Raw genomic sequence first — 16,433 nt, forward strand, 5'->3', positions numbered from 1 at the left:
TTCTTCGTTTCTTTTCTCTTCTCTCAATTCGTCCTCTTCTTCCTCTTTCTTCTTTCATTCTTAATCTTCTATCTTCTCTTCTTCTCTCTTCTTCTTCTCTCTCTCTCTTCTTCCTTCTTCTATCTTCTCCTCCTCTCTCCTCCCTCTCCTCTCTACTTCTTCTTCTCCTTCTCTTCTTCTTCTCCTTCTCTTCTTCTCCTTCTACTTCTCTCTCCTCTCCTTCTCCTTCCTTTCTTCTTCTTCTTCTTCTCCTTCTCCTTCTTCTTCTCCTTCTTCTCTTCCTTCTTCTCCTTCTTCTTCTCTTCTTCTTCTCCTTCTTCTCTCTTCTTCTTCTCCTTCTTCTTCTCCTTCTTCTTCTCCTTCTTCTTCTCCTCTCTCTTCTCCTCTCTTCCTCCTTCTTCTTCTCCTTCTTCTTCTCCTTCTTCTTCTCCTCCTTCTCCTCCTCCTTCTCCTCCTCCTTCTCTCCTCCTTCTCTCCCTCTTCTCTCTCCTTCTCTCCTCCTTCTCCTCCTCCTTCTCCTCCTCCCTCTCCTCCTCCCTCTCTCTCCCTCTCCTCTCCTCCTCTCTTCCTCTCTCCTTCTCTCCTCCTTCTTCTCCTTCCTTCTTCTTCTCTTCCTTCTTCTTCTTCTTCCTTCTTCTCTTCTTCTTCTTCTCTTCTTCTCTCTTCTTCTTCTTCTCTTCTTCTTCTTCCTCTTCTTCTCTCTTCTTCTTCTTCTTCTTCTCTTCTTCTTCTTCTTCCTCTTCTTCCTCTCTTCTTCTTCTTCTTCTTCTTCTTCTTCTTCTTCTTCTTCTTCTTCTTCTTCTTCTTCTTCTTCTTCTTCTTCTTCTTCTTCTTTCTTTCTTCTTCTCTCTTCTTCTCTTCTTCTTCTCCTTCTCTTCTTCTCTCTTCTCCTTCTTCTTTCTCCTTCTCCTTCTTCTTCTCCTTCTTCCTTCTTCTTCTTCTTCTTCTTCTTCTTCTTCTTCTTCTTCTTCTTCTTCTTCTTCTTCTTCTTCTTCTTCTTCTCTTCTTCTTCTTCTTCTCTTCTTTTCTCTCTCCTCCTGCTCCTTCTTCTTCTTCTTTTCTTCTTCTTCTTCTTCTTCTTCTTCTTCTTCTTCTTCTTCTTCTTCTTCTTCTTCTTCTTCTTCTTCTTCTTCTTCTTCTTCTTCTTCTTCTTCTTCTTCTTCTTCTTCTTCTTCTTCTTCTTCTTCTTCTTCTTCTTCTTTCTCTTCCTCCTGCTCCTTCTTTTTCTCCTCTCTCCTCCTCCCTCCTCCTCCCTCCCCCGTGTGTGTGTGCGAGCGTGTGTTTCCTCCTTATTTCCCTTCTATTTCTTCCACTTGCTTTTATGTCCATGAACAGTGCAGAATCTGACAGTTTCCACTCCATCTGCCTGCTACCTGTGATGAGTTCGCAGTTGCCCATACTCTGCGGGTAGGCCCTGAGGCCATCATTTCAGAAGTGCTGATGCCCTATTCCTTCCTTCCACAGCACACTAGAATTGCGCCATCATCTTACACAACACGTTTGACTCGGTGAGCTCAGTGAAAAACGCTGCGTGTTTTCCTTTTTCCTTTGATCTCACCCATGTTTAGTCTCCAATCACGGAAATACCATGAAGGCTGGATGGTAGGCGATCCGAGCAAAAGACAGACTTCTCCCACCTCCACCATCCTTTGTCCACATCTCTGTTTAGGAACAGTCTTCCCGTAGGGTAGTAGAAGTTCAGAAGAGAGCTCATATTCCACGTCACAAACTTGTCCAAGGGGACACCGTGACCACTTTTTTGAGGAATGTTGCTGTATCTGGCAACTCCGATGGTTAGTTTTCTCTGCCAACTTGATACCTTGTGTAGCCCAGACACATTTTTAGATTTTCTGAAAGCAGACAATCTCAGATCTGTATATGTACATGTAAATATCAGATTAAAATAAACGCAGCGTATGAAAATTTATAAATCATTGAACTGAGAATGACTGTGAGCAGGGATGGAGCACGACCAAAGATTTTTCTGATGTTAGTTTTCGGATCCAATTCAAGTTAAGACAAACACAGGCAAATTAGAGGATGAAGGGAAAAGTGAAAAAAGTTACTCTTACACTATCTATACAGTAGACTATTGTCTTTGCAGTCTTCTGGGTAAGTCTACTGACTTTTGCACTATTTCCTGAGTTGAGAAGCACTGAATATTCATGTAAGAATAACTATTTATAATTTTTGAGTTTTTAGTATCTCTTTGTCTAGATTAAAAAACTCCCAAACAATACTTCCTTAGTAACATAATCTTCCAGCTTTTGTAAAATCTAGACTAAAGTTCAGCTATTTTTACCAATAGGTACCTGGACATGACACATATCCGAAGACTATAATAATCATTTTATATGCTAATAAGCCTAAGCAAATAAATGTGACCATTTAAAAAATCTTACCTTATATTAGCATAGAAAATAAACGTGTTAGTGTATTCACATATTGTTATGAATTTATGAAAAAAATATATCACACAAATATGTTTATTTTAAAAATGGTACTTACAATTTCTTCTGCACTTTTTGGAATATTGGCTTGCATGAAAATCTTTTGCTCACCAAGAAGAAACAAATTCATTGTTTACAGTGATGCACTCTGAGTCTTAGCCAGACTAGTGAGTAAAGATCAAGGGATACAGGCTTGGAGAAGCTGAGATGAAGCTGTGTTGCTCTGAATAGGAAATTGGTCTCATAGCCTGGCTGCACAGGCAAACACTGAAAAGGGTGAATTGATCAAGATAAACTGTATTCATAAGCTGTGTTGTTAAGTGGCATTCTGTGTACAACTACTTAAAGATTAATAATAATAATAAAATATAAATATAAATAAAAATGAAGTTCAGGCCTGGCAAAGACAGAGGAAAAATTATGGTGGGACACTAGAGGAAAGTGAAAGAGATAGTGGAAGGACACGTAAAAGACACTGGGTAGGAGTGATAGGATGATATGCATGCATGGTGTTAAGTGCTCCTTTAAGAGTAAACAGTTACATATATAACACCAGTTATATGCCAGGCACTAGCATATATTTAGTCAGTAGTCATTAGTAATGAGAAACATGTATTAGTTGTACAGAAGAGGGAGCTTGAGGACAAACTGCCCAGCTAGGATAACAAATCCAGGTTCTGCAGTTGGTGAAGCTGACCTTGCTGCTTTGTTTTTGTTTTCTTTGTCACTGTTGTTGTGGTTCTTTGTTTTTATTTTAGGAAAAATAAGATATATCTTCCTTTTTATCTCTTTTTCTAATATATTATGAATAGAGCAATTTTGTTAGCCTAATCATATCTTGGGAGGATAAAATAAAGGGAGGATTTCTAGATAAAATTTTTAGGTGTCACTTATTTAACAAGTTTAATTCTGTGCTAAATGGTTGGCTATAACCATGCAAAATAGGCAAAGCATTGTTTCTTCTATAGTAGCTCTAAACATGCTTGTAGTTTTACTATGCTATGTCTATCTAGCATTTATTTTTCTTTATTATATTTGTCTGTACTCACACAACTTTCAGAGAAAATTGAATCTACTGTAGAGCTGTTTCCAAGCCCTTCCTATTATATTTCCTTTTATCATCAGTGTATTGGGAACTAAGTTTTCTTGTAGAAAACATGTTTATTTTAAAATTATGCCTGTATTATTTTTAACCCTTTTGATAGGTGATAATCTGTTTTTTTTTCATTTATTAACTTTTGTACTGCAATTAGCTCACTGAGTTTAGACCAAAACATATGCTTACCTATATTTTTTCTGAAGATCATAAGCAAGAAATAATTCATTCAATTCCTTACAAATCATCTCTTTCACATACACACGCACACACACACACACACACAAATATCACAATTGGTGGGCCATACTGAAAGGTACTTATTCTGGAAGATTACTCTCTTAAGAAAATAAAAGTACCCTAGAATATGTTATGATTTCTAAAGGTAAGTATTCTTGCAGTTATTTTTGGAAATTTCTTTCCCAAGTCATTCATCTCCCTCTTTTCTATTAGGTACCTGGATAACTATCTGACTCTGAAAAATTAATTTATTCTCTTTGGAGACAAACTCTTTTAATACCAATCTGAGGGGCAGTGTCAATTACTACCAGCACACTAGACAGAACTCAAAGGAACACAATTGTGTCTGAAGCTGGCTTCTGAATAGAGCCTATGTAATAGGATGGCAGATGTTACAAGTAAATCATTGAGACGTCTACCATTAGCCACTTGAGTACTTTTTGGTTGCCACTGAATAGCCATAAATTAATAGGCGTGCTGAAAAGTCTGTCGACATGTCACATGCCTACAGTTACCAGGCTTTCATCTTTAAAAAACAAAAAACAAAATGAACATCAATCTTAATATGATTAGTAGTTCAAAGGGACTACATTTTTTTATTTAAAGAAAGGGGAGCTGCTTTTATTTACATTTTATAGCTAAAAGATCTCATGATCTCTAAAGTTTGTTAAATGTCAGACTGACTCAAAAATAATAGTTGAATAGCTAAGATCTATCAAATAAACTTTCTTTTTACATTTTTATATATTTCTTTACTATTTCACTTAAAAATTTAAATTGTTTTTTATAAAGGTAGAGTACATAGGTTACAGTTACATAGGTCAGATAAAGAATACATCACCTACATTATTTCTTTAAAAATATTTGACAAACTCCAATGCATGGACTAGAGAAGAGAACAATATACATTCACAAGTTATAATATTTTTAAGATATAAATACTTAATTTTAAAAGTAATCCTAGCTGCCCAAGTGGCTGAGATCTGAGGATCAAGGTTTGAAGCTAGCCAAGGTAGAAAAATCTGTGAGATTCCTATCTCCAATTAATCACCAGAAAACCAGAAATGGTGCTGTGGCTCAACAGTAGAGTCCTCCCTTTGAGAGAAATAAGATTAAGAGTGCCCTTATAAAAATAAAATATAAAATGTAAGTTCTGTTTATAAATTAAAATAGCGTGCACCAGTTTACTGTTGTTACTTAATTCTTACTCAGCACTGAGCAGTTCTAGATCTGAGGTGCAATGTATTCACACAACAGCAGAGCATGACATTCTTCCACCTCTTTTTGACTGTGATGTGTTTGCTTTCAGTTATTTATTTATTCATTTTTTTACAGCTCACAGCACCCTTGTGCTGCTACTTAATATATTAAGGTCATAAAATACCTCATTGTTGGAATCTGACTCCAGAGATAATCTAAATATTACCTTTCAAGATTCCATCAGTACCTGCTGTTTCTTCTTTACTCCTCTTTCCTTGTTTTCTTCTAAAAGCCTCTAGACTTGTTCTAGTGGGATCAGCCTGTAGTTTTGTTCTGGAGCAAAGGCTCAATGATGATATAAATAATAGGCTAAGAAGCAGAAAACTCTTTCAATCCCACTGTATTTGCCCAAGATTGGCATGGCATCTGTTTAGTGCCCTAGCACTCTATCCCTACCTGTGAACAATTTCCCCTGCACCAAGGAAAATTAGTTTGCTCTTTGGTTAACAAGATTCTTTCTATGTTATTTCTGCAGTTCTAGTTTGTATGCTATGGTTTTCTTGGCATTGGCCTTCCTTTCAACACCTCACTGCACTTAACTTCGGCCCTTTGACACTCCTTACCTTATTTTGCCTTGTATTTTTTACTTATTTTATTGAATTATTAAGTGTTAAGAACTTAGAAAACAGCACACTTCATTTCCCTCTCTGTATTTTGGCATAACCATACTAGAGTATGAATTGAATGTTTATGATGGTCACTTAGTTCTTGCTCTGATGGGTGCAATTTTGGAAATTTCTATTAGGCATTTATTGTTCTGTGTTGTTATTCTGACAGGATTTTTTTTTTTTTATTGTTTGGTGTTGGGGCTTGAACTCAGGACTTGCCTGTTGTCCCTGAGCTCTTTCAACCAAGGATAGGACTCTATTGTGGAGCCACAGCACCACTTCTGGTTTTCTGGTAGTTAATTGGAGATGATAATCTCACGGAGTTTCTTGCCTTGGCTGGTTTCAAGCCCCCATCTTCAGATCTCATCCTCTTGAGTAGCTAGGATTACAGGTTGTGGCCCACCAGCACCTGGCTTAATAGGATAATTTCTTTCATCTTTTCCTCATTTCCTCTCTTTCAATATGAATGCTTTATTCTCTAAATTCCATCCTGAAATAAACCCATCCCAAGGTGTGTGTGTGTGTGTGTGTGTGTGTGTGTGTGTGTGTGTGTGTGTGTGTGTGTGTTGGTGACATTCTAATCTTAGATGTGCAAGGGATTTGATAATGTCCATTTTTTAAAGGATATTCTAGTGTTTTCCCAAGTAATTTTACACAGCGTGTGGCTGTGTGTTATGGCCAAAAAGTAGGTAGTGTGGGCTCATTAGGGGCAGCAGAATCTTGGTGCTTAATTGGACATCAGGAATTAGGACTCCTTCAGTCATTGAAAAGAACAACAGGTGCAAGAATTATTTCCTGAGCTAGATGGCTTGGTTTTGCTTTTGTAGAAAACTAAGAGCCTAGAGGGGCTAATTAGTTCCCATTATATAAGTAAAGCATAGAAAGATTAATTGTGTCCTATTTTTAAAATTACTTAAGTAATATGTAACTCAAAAATGGTGGCAGCATTAAAGTAGATAACATTTAAACAGTTTACCAAGGTTCTGTGACATGGAAGGGTCCAGTTGGATTAATTATGTGCACATACACACACAATGCACTACAATTCAGACATAAAAAAGATGATTTGTACTGATTTTTATTATTTTTACTTTTAAGTTATAACTTTACTCAGAATTAGTGGTTCACACCTGTAATCTAGCCACTCAGGGGAGATCTGAGGATCATTGTTCAAAGCCAGCTTGGGCAGGAAAGTCGGTGAGACTTTTATTTCCAATTAATCACCAGAAAACTGGAAGTGAAGCATGGAATGTGGCTTAGTGGTTGAATGCTTGCCTAACATTCATAAGGTCCTGAGTTCAATTCCTTGAACATAAATAAATAAATAAATAAAATTAAGAAACAAGGCTAAAAAAAAAGAAGAAAATTTAAAAAAAGAAAAGAGAGGAAAACTGGAAGTGGCCGTTGTCACTCAAAGTGTTAGAATCTAGCCTTCAGCAGAACTGCTCATGGATAGTGCTCAGGCCTTGAGTTTAACCCCCATGACTGACAAAAGTAAGTAAGTAAATAAATAAATCAATAAATCAGAGAAAATAGATAGCCTTGCTTTCTGCTTGTGAGTGTCTGAAGTACAATTCTTATTTTTTGTTTTCGTCTGTAGCTGGAATGACAGGCCCATGCCATCTTCCTCTGAGAAAGTATTTCACTGACTTTTCTTTCCGGACTTGCCCAGAACTGTGATTTTGCCATCTAAACAGGTATGTGCCAGATATTGTTTGGGTTGAAAAGGGGTCTCATGACATTTTTTTGCCCAGCTGACATCAACAGCCATCCTCCTGATCTCAGTCTTCTAAGAAGTTGCAATTACAGTTGTGAGCCATTGGCACCAGAAGGGTAATAACAACAGTTTTTTAAACCACCAATGAACCTTTTTTTTTTTTAAAGAGAAAGCATATTTAATGATTATTTTATGAAGAGTTTGTAGTTCAAACAAGTGGATTAAACACACATTATCCCTATAGAAAACAACTGGGATTCATTTCCTCTTTGGTATGGTACATGGGCTAGTCTTTTTTTTTTTTTTTGTCGGTCGTGGGGCTTGAACTCGGGGCCTGGGCGCTGTCTCTCAGCTCTTCAGCTCAAGGCAAGCGCTCTACCACTTGAGCTACAGCGCCACTTCCGGTTTTCTGGTGGTTTATTGGAGATAGGAGGCTCACGGTCTCTCCTGCCCGGGCTGGCTTTGAACCGCTATCCTCAGATCTCAGCCTCCTGAGTAGCTAGGATTACAGGCGTGAGCCACCAGCGCCCGGCTTGAGTACATTTCTTATAGAGATTTGTTACCCCTTTCCTTGTTGTTCTCCCACTATCCCTTCCTCCACCCCCACCCCTTCCCAAAGTTGTAAAGTTCATTTCCAATATATTGTCCTATGGAAATCCTGGTTGCAATGGGTCATCCTGTGTCCTTGTTTTAGCCTCTTGTTATTCCCCTTCCCCTCCCCAAATTTACAAATGTACATACAAGATGTAGGGTACCAAAATCAAGTTCAGTGACAAGGGTTATACCATAGGGGGAAGAACCATACCAAGGAAACAAAAAAATAATCACATAGTACATTAAAAACAACAACAACAAAGAAAGACCTTTTGTGTCTATATCTTAGAGTTCATTTCACTTATATATGGTCATATGTACATACTTTTGAGCTTTTAGGCTCATCTAATAAAATTTTCCTAGAAGTATACTAATTATTGCAAATGAGGGAAACCATGGGACCTATATTTCTTTGGGTCTGGCTGTCTTCACTTAATATGTTTTTTTTCCCCCAAGTCTTTCCATTTCCTAACACATGGGGCAGTTCAATGAACCAAATTTTACCACCTTTCAAATGGTTTTAATTCCTCTGACCAGGAACTAGAGATATAAATGTATATATGATAATTTTCTTGTTCCAGTGTCATTTTTTCTCTATAACTTTGTTCTGTCACAGTAAACTTATTATTTTCTAGATTTATTTCTTTGGGGAGAATGATCTGTCATATATCTCTGTCACAAATCCTATCCTTCAATGTGATTTGTTTTTTGGTTGGTCATGGGGCTTGAACTCTGGACCCGGGTGCTGTACATCAGCTTTTCAACTCAAGACTAGTGCCCTACCACTTGAGCTGCAGTGCCAATTCCAGCCTTTTCTATTTATGTGGTGCTGAGGAATTGAACTCAGAGCCTCATGCATGCGAGGCAAGCACTCTTATCACTGACCCACCTTTCCAGCTCTTGATTTTTTTCTTTATAACTATATTCAATGAACATTTCCTAGTAGATCTTTCCAAAATAACATAATTCCTTATCAATGTTGCTGATTCATATACACTTAATCCTGTTTCCACATTCTTTGGGGGGCTAGGGACATGTTAAATGCTTTTATATCATCATAATCTAATCCTTAGTTATATAACATGATCCAGGAACAGCTTGTTAAATGAGTTGACCTCTTGGTACACATTTTAACTTTTCTAGGACCATAAATTTGTGATCGTTTGTTGCAAATGTTCTTTCCCTTCACACCAGATATGAGTGGAGGAATAGCTTGAAGAAAGATATTAAAGATAAATAACATAATTATATGTGGTGGTTTCCTTCAATTTGATTACCAAATTCTAGGACTAGTGTATCTAGCTCCTAAGTGCAGGAGGTGAGGTAAGAATTTTTATTTAAATGTATCTGCAGTGTACCTTTTATTTTACCAAAGTGATATTGTATTATAGAAGCCTACCCACTTCTGTGTGTGTGTATGTGTGTCTATGCATGAAAACTTGTATCTAGAATATCTCTTAAATATATCTGTAAAATTTACAAGTGTAAATATGTAGTATTAGTATATATTATTTCATACATATAGAATATGTGTTAGTATCAGCATGTAACATTTATATACAAAATACATAGATATATACATTATGTATATGCATACATATATAGAATTATTAGATAGCAAGCATTATTTATCTCAGTTAAGGAAGCTCTAATAATAAGATCATGATATGGCCAGGTTTGATTTCTCTAGAGTCCTTTTTTCCTGGGCTTGAAGAAATCCATGTGTTTTGTTTTGTTTTGTTTTGTTTTTTTGTTGTTTTTTGGTTGGTCGTGGGGCTTGAACTCTGGGCTTGGGCGCTATCCCTGCATTCTTCAGCTCAAGGGGAGCGCTCTACCGCTTGCCCCACACCACCACTTCCGGTTTTCTATTGGTTTATTGGAGATAAGAGTCTCACGGACTTTTCTGCCCCTGCTGGCATTGAACCTTGATCCTCAGATCTCAGGCTCCTCAGTAGCTCGGATTACAGGCATAAGCCACGGGCACCCTGCTTCCATGGTTTTATTATATATACACATCTCCTTTTTTCTGTGTACATGCATGTTTTATGTCTCTCTCTTTATAAAATCACAAGTAATGCTGTATTAGATGTCAACACTTGTGACCTCACTTACTCTTAATTACCTCCCAAACTATCTTTTGTCTAAATACAATTACTATGAGGATGAATGCTCTAACATGAATTTGTGCAGATACAGTGCAGTCCACAATATTATGTATGTCTTTAAAGCCATAGTACATATAGTTACTATGATTATTTATAGGTGTATCTTATTGAGTCACTCTGAATACTGAAAAAAATCCGGATAACTTCATATACGAGAACCACAAAATTACATATCAAACAAACATTGGACAATGTCTTATGTTAATAGGACCACAAAATATGATGAAATGACACAAATGACTAATTAGTTGTTATATGATTATTCTAACAGTCCAAGACCAGGAATTATCTTTTCTATGATGGGCAGGGGTCACAAGAAATAAAGAGAAGGGAAATAAAGAGTAGTGTGATAAGTTCAAAAGGTATTAATATTCTTCCATGCTTTACAGCTTAGATTCTGGCCAGAAAATATGAGTGAAAATAAATAAATAAATAAAAAAAAATGTTCTGGCTATGATCAGTACCATTGATATTGTGTTGTGTGTGTGTGTGTGTGTGTGTGTGTGTGTGTGTGTGTGTATGTGTATGTGCGAGTGCACATGTGCACGTGTGCCAAATCATAGGGCTTGAACTTAGGGCCTGGGTACTCTTCCTGAGGTTTTTGTTTTGTTGTTTGTTTTTTCCTCAAGGCTAATGCTGTGCCACTTGAGCCACAACTCCATGGTTAATCAGAGAGAAGAGTTTCACAGACTTCCTTGTCTTGGCTGGCTTCTAACCATGATTCTCAGATCTCAGCCTCAAGAGTAGCTACAATTACAGACACATGAACCATGGAAGCCCAATGGTACCACTGAATTTTAGGAAGCACTTTTCACCCTGATTATTTTAGCACTTGAACTTAATGTTAAAATGAATTATTCTCATGTGAATAACTTTCCTTTGCTTCTTTCCTTAAACATTAAACACTTCAGCAAAGTGTCAGTATGATAGCAATGTGAAGTGTTAAGCCAGTCCAGATGTTTCAGTCTTTCAGACTTGAAATTCATTTAAAATGTACCTGCATAGTATAAATCTGGGCTTCAATAAGCTGCATACAATATTATATATTCCCCTCTCCAACCTGAATTTTATCACATGCCCTCTCATTATACAAGTAAAGCAGCAATTTGCTTGTCTCCCCATCTAAAGAATGCTTTGCAGTAACTTATTTTTTTCAGTCTCTCTCTCTCTCTCTCTCTCTCTCTCTCTCTCTCTCTCTCTATATATATATATATATATATATATATATATTTTTTTTTTTTTTTTTTTTTTGCTGGTCGTGGGGCTTGAACTCTGGGCCTGAGTGCTGTCCCTCACCCTTCAGCTCAAAGCTAGCACTCTACCACGTGAGCCACAGCATCACTTCCAGCTTTTTCTGCTTATGTGGTGCTGGGGAATCAAACCGAGGGCCTCATGCATGCAAGGCAAACTCTCTACCACTGAGCCACCCTCCCAGCCCTTTCAGTCTATTTTTATAGATCTAGCTCAGTACTTCTGTAATAGGTATATAACATATATTTTCCGTATCTTGCTTATTTCAGGAAGTTCTATACATATTTATACCAGCAGTGTTGGCGATGTGAACATGTACTGAATCACTGATACTTGATGTTATCTATCGTTTTACAATGTGTTCACATAATGAGTGAAAAGCAATTTAGAAATGCTATCATTTTTTATCTCTTTGTTGCTTTGTATGTCCCTCCCCCACAGTATAACCCCTGCTTTCACTATATTTGATGTCAGTATAACTTGTGAAGGAGATGGGGAAAAACCAGTTGTTTAAGGATACAGGTGGACCTGTTGCAACAATGAGAAGTACAAGTTGTCATGTCCAAAACGAGCTTTACAACGTCGGTGCGGGGGCGGGAGGGGGGGATGTGAAGGGTAAACAAAGGAAGAGGTTGCAATGCTTGGTAAGAAATGTACGCATTATCCTGCCCATGTAATTGTAACTCCTCTGTACAGTATGTTCACAAATAAAATAAAATAAAATTAAAAAAAAAGAAATGCTATCATTTTTATTTCTCTCAGTTGGATGTTGTTTCATAGATTTATACTTTCTGGCTAAAAACATTAATTATAATGTCTTTATTGTGTGTGTGTGTGTGTGTGTGTGTGTGTGTGTGTGTGTGTGTGTGTGTGTGTGTGTGTGTGTGTGTGTGTGTGTGTGTGTGCTGGTCCAGGGGCTTGAATTCAGGGCTAATTATAATGTCTTTATTGTGTGTATGTGTGTGTGTGTGTGTGTGTGTGTGTGTGTGTGTGTGTGCTGGTCCAGGGGCTTGAATTCAGGGCCTGGGCGCTGTTCCTGAGCTCTTGTGTTCAAGCAAGCACTCTACCATTTTGAGCCACAGCTCCACTTCTGGTTTTGGGGTGGGTAATCATAGATGAGTCTTACAGACTCCTCTGCCCTGTCTGACTTCAATTAGTGACCTTATATCTCAGCTGCCTGGGTATTGAGTATTCCTGCCATTAGCCGCTCCCCTATCTTTTCTTTTTAAAATTGAAATACATATTTTATTACATAGTAACTAAAAATATACATATAGTTGGAACTATATATAGTTACATTTACATAAATATGTATGTATGTAGGTAAGTATACACACACAACATTTATTTTGGAGGTATGGATTTGTGAATGTGTCTTTCAAGCACTGATTTGATTGTTGAAGCACTACATATGTGTCAGTGATTATCATTTACTCCACAATGCATGAATAGATAAAAAAAAGTGTTACTTATACACACTGGAATTTTACATAGCCATTAGAAAGAATAATTTTATATCATTTTCAGGGAAATGGATGGACCTAGAACAAATCATGTGAAATGAGGTATGCCAAGCTCAGAGACACAAATGAAACATCTTCTCTCCTATGTTGGAGCTGGATATAAAATACACTGTGACATGGTAAGTTATACCATGACATGTTATAAACATTGATTCATGCACAATGAGACCAAAGGATGAACACAAAGGGGCAATGCCTATGTATATCTGATCATATAAAATAATATTTATTGAAAGGAAATGGAAATGAAAGGAAATGGAAACAAGCCATTTTTCTTTGTTGTTTTTGTTTTCTTTTCTTTTGGTCTTATGTGTTCATTTATCTGTTTTGGGGAGGGTAAGGGGGGTACAGAAGAGTGGATACCAGAACTAGGCTACACTATGTTGAAAATGAACTATACAACTTGTGGGTGAGGACGGGAGGAAAAAACTGGGAGAAAAGGAGGAAAGGAGAGACATTGTCTAAAAAGTAATATATTCTTTATCTGAATTATGTAAAGGTAACTCCTCTATAAGTCATCCTTATAATAACAATAAAAGAATAAGTGAAACAATATACTTAATTTCTTCAAAAAACTACATTATTATTTAATGCTTTCTAATAAAATAAGTTTACAGTGGAAAATTAAGTACAAAAAATTTCTTATCTAGTGTTTCATTAATAGGTAGTAGAGTATCCTCAATTCTGAAGATAGTTGCTTTGAAGATTTTACATCTTCATACTGTTGACTTATGCAGCATAAATCTGTAAGTTTTTTCTCTCAATAGTTACTATTCTGGCATTATAGAAACTGCTACATGTTGTTTTCACAAATACACTGTTTTAAAATCAATTACGAATGAACCTATTTAAGCCAAAAAAATAACAACCCAATATCCCAACCCTTTCTCTGACACAATAAATGTCTGCCTACATTTTTAAGTAGCTTTGTTTCAAACAAGTATGTGCATGACAAAATAAACCTGGATGATCGCAGATTCCCTTCAGCAGGACAGAAACAGGAACAATCTTTCCCTTAGAAAGCAGCTGTCATGTCAGAGGTACCTTTTTCTCTGGGGAATTTGATGATGGCTTTGAAAACCTTGAAGTTTCCAAAGCAATTTAAATCTGATCTTTAATGACTTTGGAGTGGATTAGCCCTTGACCTTTCTGCTCTCTTGGTATTTTCCTCATCTAGCTTTGACATATGTAACAGAAAATTGCGCTCTTCAGATCACTTTGAAACTTCCAATTATGTCAAGAGGGTTAACTTGATTTCTGATTGACTTATAATGGCAGGAGCTGATCTCTGGAGGGGGTTACGGATGTAAATCAACCTTCTCTGGGCCTCTACTTTAATAGCTATGATTGTGCTAATACTAAAAGGTGATATGTAAAATAATGAATTTTGATATGATTTATGGTTATGTAATTAAAAATAAGATTGAGATGTAAAGGACTGTAAATTAGATTATTTCTTATAACTTCTTTCAATATAACTTTTTGTCATTTCATATTTGCTTTTAAAATCCATGAAAAGTTTGAAAAAGGCAAAAATAGAGTGCATATCTTAACTTCAAAATATGAAGATATTATGCAACCTGATTTTGGAAAATGTAATTATGAGTTAACAAATGTATACCAAATAAGGAACAGGAAGTTTGAAGGAAAACTTGAGTAGCTGGCACAGTAAGCTTTGATGAAATAGTTTCAAACACAAATAGAAGAAGTAAAACACATAGATATACATTTACAAAAAAGATGTTAGCCAATCACAGTGATTTATTTTAGTGAAATGTATAGACCCATTTATATGTCTATAAATTCTAATATTCAAAGATAATAAATGATTTGTGTCTTGAAAATATGTGTGCTTGGAGTGATAGCCTCTAGTCCATCAGACTGTGACCTTCTATGAAAATAGGTTCATTGCAGATGTAATTAAGATGAGTCATAGTAGAGTAGGGTAGGTCTCTAATCCAGACTGACTAGTGCCCAAATAACAGAATGCCACATGAAGAAACAGACATAGACTCAGAATGGCATGTGAAGATGAAGGCAGAGATTAGGGTGATGTTTCTATAAAGTCAGTATATACCAAAGATTGATCCTTCACTCTGTGAAGAAATGAAGACTTTAAGACCTTCATCTTAGATTCCTGCTTCTGGAATTTTGAACAATCCATTTATGTTGATTAAGCAATTATCTCCTTGTAACAACACTCTCTTTTAATCAAGGATGTAATACTTTTACAGAATACCCGAAACCATGTATGACTCTGGTTCAGCAAGCTAATTCCAGACTGAGAGGCTGCATCTCGTGAAGATCTGTCTGCAATGTTTCATGGCAGAAATAAAAAGGAAAATATTAAGTGTGTACATGTGAATGTGAGTGTATTTATCGTATGTGAAAGAGAAAGGTAAGGACAAAATGAGAGAAAGAAAGAGAAAGACGAATGAGTACATCTGAGCTTAGGGAGATATATTCAAATACAGTAAAGTCCATTGATATTTTCTGTAATGTTGTCAAAACTAGTGAAATAGAATAATAGTGATGAGTAAACCACTAGGTTTAGAACAGAAAAAATGTTTATTACAGTAACCATATGCAGAAAGCTTGGAGAGCTCATAAAGATAGACAATTAATGAAGTACATGTAATATGTAAGGAAGTCCTGATAAGATCATGATATAATGTCTTGACTACATACACTTTGTACCTTGATCTAATAACTAAAATGGTATCGGTTCTACAAATATGTACAACCTCTTATTCTGTTAGAAATTGTAGTTTTTCAGCACATTCATAATCCATCTATCAATTTAAGCTATTCCAATTATTTGCAGGAAACAATAAAGTCTGTGAAATTTGGCTGAATGTGTAATGCATGTTATTCTAGTGAAAAACTTTAGGCATACAAGTAGTAACTCAAGTGCTGTAGATGGAATGTTTTCACCAGGAAAAAAGGGAGAAAGGGAAAGAATTTGGGATTTATTGTTAAATAAAAGCAATTTAATTAAAATATTTTGAAAAATACAATTTATGTATTTTAAAAATTTTTATGTTGATATTTTTGTTATTGTAGAGACTTCTCTGAAGAGGAAATAAGAATGGCCAATCGACACATGAAGAAATGTTCAAAATCTCTGCCCATAAAAATGCAAATCAATACAACATTGAGTCTCTACCTCACCCCAGTTAAAATGGCTGTTATTAAGAAATCTAATAATAACACATGCTTGTGGGAATGTGGCCAAAAGGGAATGCTACTACACTGTTGGTCAAAGTGTAAACTTGTTCAACCACTCTGGAAAATATTATGGAGTATCCTCAAAAGACTAAACTTAGAGCTCCCCTGTGACCCAGAAATCCCACTCTTGGGCATTTAACCAAATGACCATTTTAAAGCTAGCAACATAACCGTGTTAATGGCCTATTACACAAACTTCTTAAATATTAGGAAGATATGCAACATTCCAGAAAATGAATAGCTTCCTTCAAATAAGCATATCTTATTAAACATTACTGAAAGCATTTAATTTACAAATAGA

The 16,433-nt window shown here is 36.2% G+C and overlaps 1 long non-coding RNA gene across 4 annotated transcripts in view; it reads left to right on the forward strand.

Moving 5' to 3' along the window:
* The window catches only part of LOC138810084 (uncharacterized), a 30,187-nt gene extending 14,154 nt beyond the window's left edge, over positions 1-16,033 (forward strand). For 3 of the 4 annotated variants that reach the window (XR_011367019.1, XR_011367021.1, XR_011367022.1), the window contains 5 exons: positions 7,255-7,351; positions 12,909-13,023; positions 13,569-13,650; positions 15,139-15,270; positions 15,968-16,033. This is a non-coding gene — a long non-coding RNA (uncharacterized lncRNA). Of the gene's footprint in view, positions 1-7,254; positions 7,352-10,759; positions 10,915-12,908; positions 13,024-13,568; positions 13,651-15,138; positions 15,271-15,967 lie in introns of all 4 variants that reach the window. The other variant, XR_011367020.1, reaches the window with a different exon arrangement.
* The last annotated feature ends 400 nt before the right edge of the window (positions 16,034-16,433 follow it).

The sequence above is a fragment of the Dipodomys merriami genome, unplaced genomic scaffold (assembly GCF_024711535.1).
Source record: "Dipodomys merriami isolate MVZ:Mamm:240054 unplaced genomic scaffold, mDipMer1.0.p SCAF_5, whole genome shotgun sequence".
NCBI lineage: Eukaryota > Metazoa > Chordata > Mammalia > Rodentia > Heteromyidae > Dipodomys > Dipodomys merriami.